This window comes from Alligator mississippiensis, chromosome 14, assembly GCF_030867095.1.
Source record: "Alligator mississippiensis isolate rAllMis1 chromosome 14, rAllMis1, whole genome shotgun sequence".
In the NCBI taxonomy this organism is placed as follows: Eukaryota; Metazoa; Chordata; order Crocodylia; family Alligatoridae; genus Alligator; species Alligator mississippiensis.
The window spans coordinates 18,999,508-19,011,557 of NC_081837.1; the positions used below are offsets into that span (position 1 = coordinate 18,999,508).

At 51.0% G+C, this 12,050-nt stretch overlaps 1 long non-coding RNA gene across 1 annotated transcript; it reads left to right on the forward strand.

Moving 5' to 3' along the window:
- The first annotated feature begins 7,573 nt into the window (after positions 1-7,573).
- LOC132244805 (uncharacterized) lies at positions 7,574-11,727 on the forward strand. The gene is made up of 6 exons (XR_009456580.1): positions 7,574-7,662; positions 8,436-8,489; positions 9,361-9,441; positions 10,253-10,306; positions 10,891-10,981; positions 11,505-11,727. It is a non-coding gene; the product is annotated as an uncharacterized LOC132244805 (long non-coding RNA).
- Positions 11,728-12,050: the final 323 nt, after the last annotated feature.

Sequence of the window (12,050 nt, forward strand, 5' to 3'; positions counted from 1 at the left end):
TTAGGGACCACGGGGAAAAGCGGGTAAAACAGCAGCATTTACAGCTCGATGGTCTTGCACAAAGCGATTGTCATAACCCAAAGGTATGATTTTGTGTGTGCTTCGGCACTAGAATTATCCCCGTTAAATTACAGCTTCATTGCGCGGTAGAGTTTTGCTGCATAGAGAACCCACGTGCAAGAGAAAAGTTCCCGCCAATTTGCAACTCTATTTGCGGGGTGCATTTCTCAAGTTGCAACAGAAATGCACGGTGCAAAGGAGTTCCCGCCACCCGTATGCAAGTTTGTTCCCCGCTATTGGCTAGTTCTAAAATTATTCCCACGTGGTGGCTAGCGATTGGGCCGCTAGCCCTATAAGAGGCTTGAGCGGTTTCCGCCCAAACCGAGGAGGACTCCACACCGATCTCGTGGGGACTCTGGGTACACGGCAGGGCAATAGAAACCTTGTGTGAGATTCAGAGGAGTCTGGCGGCCTGATCCACTGCCCACCTCTTCCCATCTTCGAACGATAAAATTTTATAAGACGTATCTACAAGTTTCCATTTCGGTGGTGCGCTTGTCCAAGGCATCCGGAGCTCTGTTTACGTGGAGCCTAGCAAACTCCACATGATTGTTCGTGTCGTGTTGTCTTTAACCGCAACTCAAGCAAGTTTTCCAGCCTGCACCGCGACCATCTCCGGTGTAAGTAAACAATCTTCAAATCTACCATTACGCGTCTGTGCCTAATCCTAGCTCGTCGCCCGTCCTCTCCAACCCGACATGCCCGGGCTGCTGGCAACAGCCCGCGTGCAGCATGAAAAGGGCCCGGATCACAGCCGGCCCGCACAGCGATAAGTATCTTTACCAGGTTTCTTGACAGGTAGGATAGGTGTGTTACAAGGGGAGCATGTTGGGACAATAATCCCTTGCTCAAGGTGTGAGGAAATGACAGGCTTGATCCTTTCCTCAGCTTCCTTTGAGATGAGGTACTGTGGGACACGAGGAAGTGGCTTGGCAGGGTTCAGGGTGATACGCACTGGTTCAGCACTTAGCATGTGCCCCACTTCATTCGCATGGGTGGACCACAGCTGTGGAGGTACTCGTGCCAACAGTTCCTCTTGCAAGTAGGAAGTGTCAGGATCAGAGTACTCCTGGGTTAGCAAAGCCACAAGCTCGGTTTCCCTCTGTTCTGGTACCTCAAGGTAAACACCATCTGGGCTACAATAAATCACGCATCCCAGTTTACACAGCAAATCCTTTCCAAGAAGGTTGACAGGTGCACAAGGGCTAAGAAGGAAGGCATGATTTTCAGACAAAGGGCCAATAGAGATGGAGACAGGTTCAGAGACGGGATGTGGGATAGGCTGTCCGCCTATACCGACAGCATTTACAGATTCAGGGGAATGAGGTAGGAAAGGAAATTCAGTAGCCTTTAGCATGGAGCGGGAAGCTTCAGTATCAACAAGACGGGAGACAGGTTTACCAGAAATAAGGCATTCAACAAAGGGACCAGATTGGTCAGTAGCAAGCAAAGGAGCGATGATGTCACTGTCCCTCAGGCTGTCCTATTCAACACTGGGAAAACTGACAGGAAGAGGAGGTGGGGGCTGGGGGCTGGGTCCTTGGCCGGGGCGGTTGGGGCATTCTGATTTCCAATGTCCTTCTTGCTTGCAATAATGACATTGGTTCCCATAGCCTGGGTTTTGTGGGCCTGAGGATCTATCTCTTCCCCTGAATCTACTGGGGCCTCTCCTTCCCTGTCCTCATCCCCTTCCTGTACCTGGACCCTGCAACTGAGAAATCTGTAAGGCCATTAACTTAAACTCAGCATTGTCTTTGAACCATTCCAATTTGTTATGAAAATGGTTAGCTGCAGCAAGGACGTCAGTCAAATCTTTAGTTTCCCAGCCAATAATAACTGTTTGAATTTTCTCAGCAATTTTAGGGTTAAGTCCCTGGACGAATGCTGCCACTATTGCTTGTTTAGCATTTTCGACCCGGTCATCCATTCCTGAATATCGTTCAAATGCCTGTTTGAGGAGTTCCAAATAGTCACTGGGGTGTTCATTTTTGTTTTGTTTACAGGTATTTATTTTGGTTCAGTCTGCCTTTTTTGGGCAAATTGTGAGAACTGCCCGAACCAAAGCATTTCTCTTGTCAATAAAGTCTTGGCCAGTCCCTGGGTTTTGATCTGGCCAAGTACTGGCAGCGTACAGACTCAGCATAGTTTCCTTGGGCAAAATGGATCGCATGAGCTGATTAATGTCAGCCCATGTTGGATTATAACAATTTATAACAGTCTGCAATTCTTCCTGAAATTTTTCTGGGTCTTCCCTGATTTTGGGGAATTTTTGAGTTAAATTGTAGAGATCACCTGAAGTCCAGGGTGCATGCATGGTTACTATATTTTGTCCATTGGTGCCAATGCCTGGCATTTGTCTTAGGGGGAGAATTTGTACATCCCGGGATCTAAGATTAATGGCAGATCTTTCCGTGCCTATTCTCATTCTTCTAAATACACCTGTAGTGGGTTGTGACCCAGGAGTAAATTGCCACACTGGTGATGATTGAGTGGCAGGTATGGTGGATGAGTTTGGACTATTAAGCTCCGTAGATGAGTTTACCAAAGGAGCTTCAGCTAATGGGTTACTAGCCTGGGCTGCAGCCTGATGTTGAACCGGTTGTTGCTGATGTGGGAGTTTCAGGAGAGCAGGGTTCGAACAAAAGTTAAGGATATTCTTTGCTGGCTTTGGCAGTGGGGGCACCCCTGGCAATGCTGGATACATTGGTGCGGTGGCTGGCGTGTAATTTGGGGGAGCAGCCAATTTTTCCCGAACAGCTTTTAACTGCTGTTTTAATTTTTTTTGAGAGTCTTTTAGACTTTTAGTTTGAGATTTTGTTCGCCTTTTGGACATCTCATCATACTAATAAAGGAACACGTCCCACTGGTTTTATGGTGTTTTGGATTCACGCCAGGTTTCAACCTTGGCCAGTTTGCTGCAGGGATTGATGTCCCTCACACAGCTTCATCCCACTCAAAAACCCAGAAAGCAGAGGGAGAGAACAGAGGTCTCAAGCCCTGAGAGATTTTCTCTTGCTGTTCCTGAGGCTTGTCCTGCACATTGTTTCAGTTTGCTTCATCGGTGAAGAGCATGGGTGCCCCCCCGCCGCCCCCCGCCCATGGGTATCAGGCTTTCCTGGCTCCCAAATCAGCATTCAGACTTCAGCACCCCAGGAACAAGAAGAAGGATCAGGCCAAGTGGCCGCAACTTTAAATAACTTTTCTGACCTCATCCAGGGCCCCAGCCAGAAAGCAGCTTCATTGCACCACCGTTAATGCCATCCAAGGCGGTCGGCCCTCCAGGACTTGGCCAGAGTCACTGAGCTGGGTTCTAAATAGAGCGGGTCAGAGCAGGTGCATAGGCACCCAGTGGGTGACACTCCCAAACAGCGAGGAGGCTTTTGTCGGCTGGGTAAAGCTGTAGAGGTGGCTGGAATTGTTTCTAGTGAATCCCCTTGGTTTAATGGCACAATCTCACCTGAGTTGATGGAGCAGAGATGGAGCCATTCCTGTGGGAGCAGGTTTTGGAAACTGCTTGACCAGTTACAACCCCCCTGAGGGAAACAGCCTGGGGAACGTGCTGTGCCCACAGAGGCGTTCCCTAGGAAGGACTGACATCTGGCTGTGCCCGCTCTTTACTGCTGGCTTACTCCTTCTCTCCTTACAGAGCAAACAGAACCGACTGTCTCTGGCTTTGCTTCAGTGTATTATGTGTGATTTACTTGTGTTCTGTGTTTGACTGATGCTGAGTTTTGCTGGAGCCACAAAACCCTTGGAAGACTGTCTGACTACCTGGGTTTCCTTTTTTCAGACTCTGGCAAAACAAGAGCCTGCTTCCAAAGATGGCCAGGCCACTCCATCAACTCCTTCCCAGGTATCCCGGCCGCCCTTTCAGGCGACAGCTGCCTGCTGCTCTCACTTAGTCGGCAGAATCTCTTTCTGCCCGTGGGGACTGCTTGTCTCCAGGCGTACGGAGAATCCATAGTGTGGCGAGCTCCCTTTTTAACTATGCCCCTCCTTTCAGGGTGCGATGCACAATCCCTTATTTGTGGGCATCATCTGATTTTTAGCCCCTACCTGGGCTGTTCTCTTCCTTAGCATTTCGACTGGTCTTCTGGGAATGTTGCCTGGAAAGGAAGCTGAGCAGCAGGTGTCTGGGGATATGGAGACCTTGAACTAGAGGAGATGCTACTTCCTCTGAGGGAAATAATCCCATTTCTGTTCAGCTGTGAAGTGAAATCTCACCCCTGTGACCATGGCAAGTGTCTGAGGATTTGGTTTTTCAGGCAGTAGCCAAGGCAAGCTAAGAAGGCAACGAATGTTTTGCTTGAAGGAGGCAGACAAGGTTCCTTGAGTGAATTTGATATCTTTTATTAGACCAACCCAAATAGTTGGAGAATAGTTATTAAGCAAGCTTTCAAGTTCAAAAACCCTTCGTCAGGCTAAGGAAGTTTCAGCAGTTGGTGTGTACTTGAAGCATTTCATTTGAATTTGGGGAGATGCATTTCAAAACAAATACATTCAGGTAAAGACTGAAACAGAAATATAGTTTGCAGGTATAGTGTGAACCATCTCACTTCAAAAATACCAAAGGGAGGCTTTACTTCTGTTTTTTCCTTTTCCCCAGTTTCTTAGGCCATGCAAGTGGAGGATTTCGAAATGCCATCGCAAACTGCTTTGCTTAGCCCTAATAGGCACTGTTTGGCAACAAAGCTTAGTGCCAAGAAATCGGTCATGCCATCCTGCCTGTAACAGCCTTGATTTCACATGCACGTGACAATTAGCTCCATCTCCATGTGAAAGCATTGACTTGCAACTCTAGTAGTCTGAAATACAGACCCCTGCGCTGCCTTCTGCCGGAGTCCAGTCTCACACAGCTAACCCCCTCTCTCCACTCAGGGCCTGCCAGTGGCACAGGAGACGAGCTCGGAGAGCAATTTGTTTGCTACCTTGTGGGCGTTTTGGATCAGCCCTGAGAGGGAGCCTGGCTGAGTCCCCCAAAACATCTGCTGAGGTAAGAGAAATGTTTAGGGAAAATACCACGTTACATTTTTCCAGAGAGAGCAGTGAGAGAAATGTGGGGCTTTTCCTACCTTCGCTGCCTCTCCTTAGAGGTGGACGGCTGGGACTGTTTTCCATGGGGCCCCAGGCAGCCGTGTCCAGGACCCCTGGGCTTCTGGTCAGTACGATTCACAGAAGAGAGACCACCACTGGCAAAACAGTTGCTTCGCAGAGTGCAGCTGAATTCACGTGGTAGTAGTGGAGACCTCCTCGGCTTGGGTATGGGAATAAGAAGGGCCCATCGCTGGCAGTGCTGGACCCCAGGGCTGTGTGACCCTCTGCTGAGAGGCGGCCAGCCCTCCTCTCCTCTCCTCTCTTCTCCTCTCCTCTCCTCTCCTCTCCTCTGTGTTCCCAACATTTTGCTCCTCCATTGTCAGACTGGATCTTTCTCCAGCTCATCTTCCTGGTCAGAGAATAAATCATCAGGTCAGAGGGAACGCCCTTGGCACCCGTTTCCTGTGTGAATCAATGGCGTGGCAGGAAGCCAGAGGCTCCTGTCACTTTAATGAGGGTGCAGCGGGCCAAGTGGGCTGTGTGCAGCTGCAGCAGGAGAGCACGTGCTGGCCATGGGGAAAAGGGGAAACCCCTGTGTGTGGCTGGTGAGCCACATGACCGGAAGGGGTGCGGCTTAGAGGTATATAAGCCCAGGGCCTGTGGCAAAAGGGGCAGTCTTGCCCTGCATGCTGGGGAGAAGGAGCTCCTGGAAGAGAGAGGCCTCATGGAACAGTGCCATGGACACCCGAGCTACCCAGGGGTGCTAGACAGAGCAGCTAAAGGAAGGGTGACCACCTGGCCTGGTTTGCCGAGACAGTCCCAGATTAAAGAGGTCAGCCTGGCTGGCTGAGAAGAATTATAATGGGTGCCTCGGAAATGCAGGGGTGCAGGGTAGGGAGTCAGAACAGCACTGAGTGGCACAACCCAGCTAGCAGGCAGCAGCCAGGAACGGCTGCCCACCTAAAAGCGACCCAGCCCCCTGCCAGCTTGTGAGAGTGCGGGAGGAGAGGTTTGGGGCAATGTCCCGGATGTCCATGATCTTGTTATGGTCAGCCTAGCTAAAGGGAGGTATGCCTTGTGGTGGGGCATTGACCCAGAGTGAGGGTAAAGTTTAGCTTGGGAAGCTGCTTGCTTATACTTGTGTTACACTGAAGTCTAAGACTGGAGGACTGGATTGTGGCTATGGGGGTGGTATGGAAGTCACGGGGGCACCTGCAAGACACCCAGCATAGAGCTGTGCTGAGGGGAGAGACCTTAAAGGGCCTGAGCAGCATGAGAGCAGCCCAGCCTGGGTCAGGGACCCTGGGGGTGGGGATGCAAGGCAGCAGCTTTGCCAGGTCTAGGGCCAGGGGACCAAGCAGCTCAAGGTGGTTGAGAGCAGGGCCAGGGGCCCAAGTAGCCCAAGATGGGCAAGACCAGGGTCAGGGGCCTAAGGAGCCTGAGAAGGACAGGACGGGATTGAAGTCCAGAACCTGAAGTCCAAGGCCATGGACCTTGGCTGACGGAGCACAGCCAGAGAAAAAGGACCAAAGCCAGGAAAGCTGAAGCCCCAACAAAGATTTGAGGCCTGAGCAGTCCAAGTGTTGTGATGGAGCCAGGGACCCCCTGAAGTGATATGAAGTACCACCTGCAAGGCATGGGTATGGCTACAGGGACAGATGGAGCCACTTATGCCTCTCAGGAGATATAGTGGCTAAGGACAAGACTGGTAGCAGTTGGGCGCATGGAGCACTAGACAGCTGAGGACTGAGGCTCACTCTGGGTGTCAGGTGAGCCTCAGCAATACTATCAATCCAAACAAGACATAACTGGTTTGAAATAGCCTCTGTCCTACTCCTTAAATCCCATGCATCAGGTGAGTGACAAGGTTTTTCCTCAGGTGAGTGGGACGCAGCCCCGTGGCCAGGATTGCAGGGTCTAAACAGAAATGCTTTGTTTGTGAAGTTACAAAATGCAGCAAATGAGCACCCTGCAGGCTAAGTACCCCCACTTCAGGCTGGAAAGGTGCCATGAATACATCCCATGGCATCTCGCTAGCAGGTAGGAAAACACTTTGGAGCTAGGAGTTATCCTTGTCTAAGGGCTTTGCTGAATCTGACCTGTAAGATCCCCTCAGAGCTATTCCCAGTGAAAGGGCACAGGGCTCTTCCTGCCTGGGGTGGCTGTGGCCTGGATCAGGAGCATCAGTAACCTTGAGGTGGTGGGAGACGTACTTGAGGTACTGATAGCAGATGCATGAGGTTTAGGAGGACCAGGAAGTGAAGGACTGGATGGAAATGCTCATTAGCAACAGTCAGCAGCTTTGACTACGTTTTACTTGAGAGCTGTCTCAGTGCTCACCCAGGCGCATCCAGGGGCATTGCTAGGGGTGCCTGTCACTGGGAGTGGGGTTGTGGCTTGGGCATTGCATTGGTTTTAATCAAATGCTTCATCTTCTCCGTCACTGACATCATGTCACCATGTCTTTCACTGCAGACACTTAAGATGCTTCTGGGGGCTGTACCATGGCAGTACCCACGTCCTCCCAGGAAAAGGATTTTGGACAGACGACCTCCCGGTGCCCTCCCGGTAAGACACAATAACAGTAAGACATCAACAGCTGCTTGGTGGCAGAGCACAGGTTCAAGAGGACCTAGGGGCTTGGTGTGTGCCTCCTTTTTGCATCTTGGGAAATCTTTGCTGTCGCGTCGGATACCTTTCTGTCTCACTACTTTGAGATTGCAATGTCTCAAGGTCCAACTAGTAATACAATGTTCAAGGTGCATCTGGCAGCGTCCAGCAGGGCCAACCCGCTGCAGGGGAGCGTGGCAGGGTGGAACAGGTGTTTTGGCACCCTTCAAAAGTGAGCAGCTGTGGCAGCTGGAGACACCAGCACTGGTTAGTTCTTTTCGTCCTCCATCCCAACCTGAAAGGGCTGGTGTGGTCCTAGTGTCTGCCCTCAGACTAGGCTTGTGTTGCTCCTCAGCCAGATCTCTTGGTACTTAGAAGCTGCACTGCTTCCAGCAAATGAGCCCTTTGCACGGATGTGCTGCTGTTCTGCTGCTGGGACAGCTGCTGCCTGAGCACCCAGTTTCCCCCCAGACACCATGTGTGCGTAAGCCCTCTCTTGTGCTGAGAGAGGCAGGGCTGGGGCTCCCCTGCCGTGCTGAGGACCTGGGCTGAGCTCAGGTGGAGACCAAGGCAGAACCAGAAGATCACTTGGCCCTGGGCAGAATCTGCAAACTCAAGGGGTATTCCTCAGGGAAAAGCGGAAGGCCTGGAGGTGGAGGGACCCCTTGTTTAATCAGCAATCACCTTAGCTTGTGGAAAGTACCTTTTGCTTATGGCCTTGATCTTTTCAGAGGGCATGGACCAAGGATGATGCCATGTCTGGGAAGAAGCCAGGGCAGGCAGAGGTGAGTTTTTCTCCCAGCTGTCCACTTGTGCCTTTGAACCCAGGCTAGGATCCCTTCAGGCCACTACCCATGGGGACACTTCACACTGCTTGAAGCTAGATTTCCAACATGTGTCTCTAGCAGGCAGCACCTATCAGTGCTGTGGGAACAGAAACCCAAGCGACCCACCCTGTCTCTCTGAGAGGAGTTTCTGATTCTTGGGATGCTTATAGTATCCCAAGTATCAACTTCTAGCCAAATGGACAGGATGGACAGAGAGAGAAGGTGATGGAAATACAATGTGCCCTCCAATTCCCATATGACACCATGCCAGTGCTATCACTCACCCTGGCCCCACTGCCAGGGAAGCCAACCTTGTGATGCAAGATCAGACGTTTGGTACTGCTGGAAGCAGAGGTTTGTGCCCCAGCCTCCTCTAGACTCATGATGCAGGAACCTTTGTCCATGAATGTCTCTTTGCAGCCTTTTTGCCTTTCTCAGAGGTTCCCACTGAGATAATTCATGTTTTGTACAGACATGTAGAAAACCCCATTCTGCCTAGGGGCTATTGGCCAATGTCTCCAAGCCTGGAACCTGCAAGATCAGGTGGCAGAGCATGGCAGCCTTAATGGGTAGGCGAGACTGCCGAGCAACTGGGAGGCTTTTGTCAGCTGTTTATCATACAATTGGAACAGAAATCCTAAAGCTCCTGTGGAGAAGTTCTTCATGCAGTAGCTCCTGTATTTTTCCACCTTTCCCAATTGCATCCCTTGGAAGTGGAAGTGCTGGGTTGCTGCACAGTCTTCTCTTGCCCGAGTCCTAACACAGCAGGCCTCCTGGGCACCTCTTGGACTTCACAGTTCTGCCAGTAACATCATGCTAAACTTTCCAGACAGGAAAAACTTGGAGTCCTGGTCAGCTTTGACCCACTGGGAAGGGGAGGATCCAGCATGTCTTGGAGCCAATGCAAAAGGTATCATGTCTGTTAGTGGTAACAGATTTTCCAGTTCTGCACTCCAGTAATGGCCCGTGTGGTAAGGATGTATTTGAAATTGCCCTTTCATGTGCTGGGCTGGAATATGTTTACATGTCATCTCAGCTTCAAGTGTATTGCAAGGGAATTGAATTAGCTTGAGGCCACTCAGATTGTTCTTCCTCTTTATGACGTCAGGGGAGACAGGCCGGTGAAGGTGTTATGTTTTTGGGACATATGTGCCTTGAGGGTGTTATGGCTGGGGACCTTGACTGTGCTGTGCCAATGCTTCTGCTGGGACCAAAGCCAGAGGCTCCTGGCTAGAGGGTCTTACCCATCTGCCTAGGATCAGACCAACGCCACATTTGGGGTCAGGAAAGAATTTTACCCCATGGTGAGATTGGTATGGTCTGTCGGGGTGCGGGGTTCCTTCCTCTGTAGTGGGGAGTGTGACTTGTATGCAAGATCTCTCAAGTGTATATTGATAACATTTCATAGAAGCAGGACGTTGGCTGCCATGGTTCTCCTGCTTCACCTGTGGCAGGTGAGGGTGTTACGTCTTGCGTCATGTCAGGGTTGAGGGCAGTCTGATGTAGAGTTTAGATGATGGATTGTATGGGATGGTTTGGATAGGGATGTTCCTTTCTCAGGCAGGGGCTGGACTGGCTGTGACCTCTGGTGGTCCCTTCTTCCAGCCCCACTTCTCTACGATTTTATGTTTTAAGTTGTTCACGTGAAGTTACTAGTGAATGTTTCTTTTCACTTTTGAGAACTGGTAGTCCATCGGAAATAATTTGTATTTTATTTCCAGATTCCAGGCAAGAACTGTGCAGCTTGGTGCAGCATCCGAAATCTGCTTTCTATGGTTGGTCTCCTCTTAAGTTTCCCAGTATCCCCTTACAGCAACTGCTTTGTGCAGCCTCTGGCCTGTACAGAGATTATCTCCAGAAGCGCATGCATTGGGGGCTTCCAAGCCCTGAAATTATTTACAGTGATGGGAACTTTGTGTAAAGCAGAAGTGGCTGCGCTCACACAAGATGGCTGAGTTTTGGAGGCAGCTCCATCACCTCTCCCCTCAGACATGTCTTGTGTTACTCACCAGAGATATCTCTTGACACCTAGGAGCCCCACAGCTGGGACTCAGAGGAAGTCTTCTAGGACACATCTTCTAGGGAAGGGGCCCTGGGCAGGAATTGATAGCAGCAGTGAGAGGTTTAGGGAGACTAACCCTGGAATAGGGACCGGGAACGAATAGCTGGATGGAAGTGAGGGTTAGCAACAGACAGCAGCTTTCACTGGCAGCAGTGCAGTCACCCAGGCACAGCCATGGGCATTGCCGGGGGTGCCGCCCCGTTGGGATCAGGGTGTGGCCATGGTTTTGTATTGGTTTTAATCCCATGAGTTTTCTTCTCTCTCACTGATGCCATGTCACGATGCCTTTCACTGCAGCCACTGAAGATGATTCTACGGCTGTACTATGGCAGTTCCCACGCCTCTCTGGGAACACGGACTGTGACCCGCGGCCCCCAGCTCCCTCCTGGTAAGATGCGAGAACAGTAGAGCCCCAGTGGCTGCTGGGTAGAGCTCAGTGGGGAGAGGGCCTAGGGTTTGGTGCCTGCCTCTTCTTGGCACCGTGGGCAAGCTTCCTCACTGCATGGGGGCATTGTTTGCCCTACCCCTGGGGACAGTTCCCACTGCTAGAGACTGGATTTCCAACATATGTCCCACGCAAGCAGCAGGTGTCAGTGCTGTGGGAACCCCAGCACACTGTGGGGTCCACCCTGTCTCCTTGGTAGAAGTTTCTACTCTTGTGACTCAGCTGATGTTAGTCAGGACGAACTTCTAGGCAGCTGGGCAGGATGGATGGGTGAAGACAGCTCTGATGAGCTGGTGCCCTGTGGGACAGCAAGGCTGTGCTCAGAGTATTTGCTAAGGGTCCTGACAATTGATTCCAGCTGTGTGGTGGTCTCTGCACACCCCTATACATCACCCTTTGTTTTTTCTCCCTCCTCTGCCACCTGGGAAGTTGCTGAAAGTTTCTCTGTTGCCTTTTTGTATTTCAGGACCTGGTCTGCAGGACATCAAGCATGAAGGAGTGGATGTGGGGGCTGTATGATGTAGGGCAGAAAATCAGCACCAGAAAGCTACTCCCTCTGTTCTGCCCCTTCCCTCTCCAGCCCTCACCACCCTCCCTGCCTCTCCTTTCCCCCTATATATGATGTTAGGTTAGGCTAGGTTAAGTTATATTATATTGTTTTATTTCCTATTATATTGTATTGTGGTGAACTGCCTTGTAGTATATATTAGATGCTGGTTATTTATGTGCCTCGGTGCTTCTTTAGACAGAAGCAGCTATTTGTTGTAGCCTGCCCATAACATGCAACTGTGCTGACATCCATCTGGGACAACTGGGTACAAAGCAGCAGTTGTTCCATCCTGCTCCCTCTGTGTTGGGCTGTGCAGTGCATGTAGCTACACTGGACAAGCCTTGATTCCCTGTCCCACCCCAGTGCTGGTGCACAGCTCCTTCAGGCCTGGGCACATTCTGGAAGGCAGGAGGGGAAATACACTGGGAACAAGCAGACCAGAGGCACAGCCTGTGCGTGGTC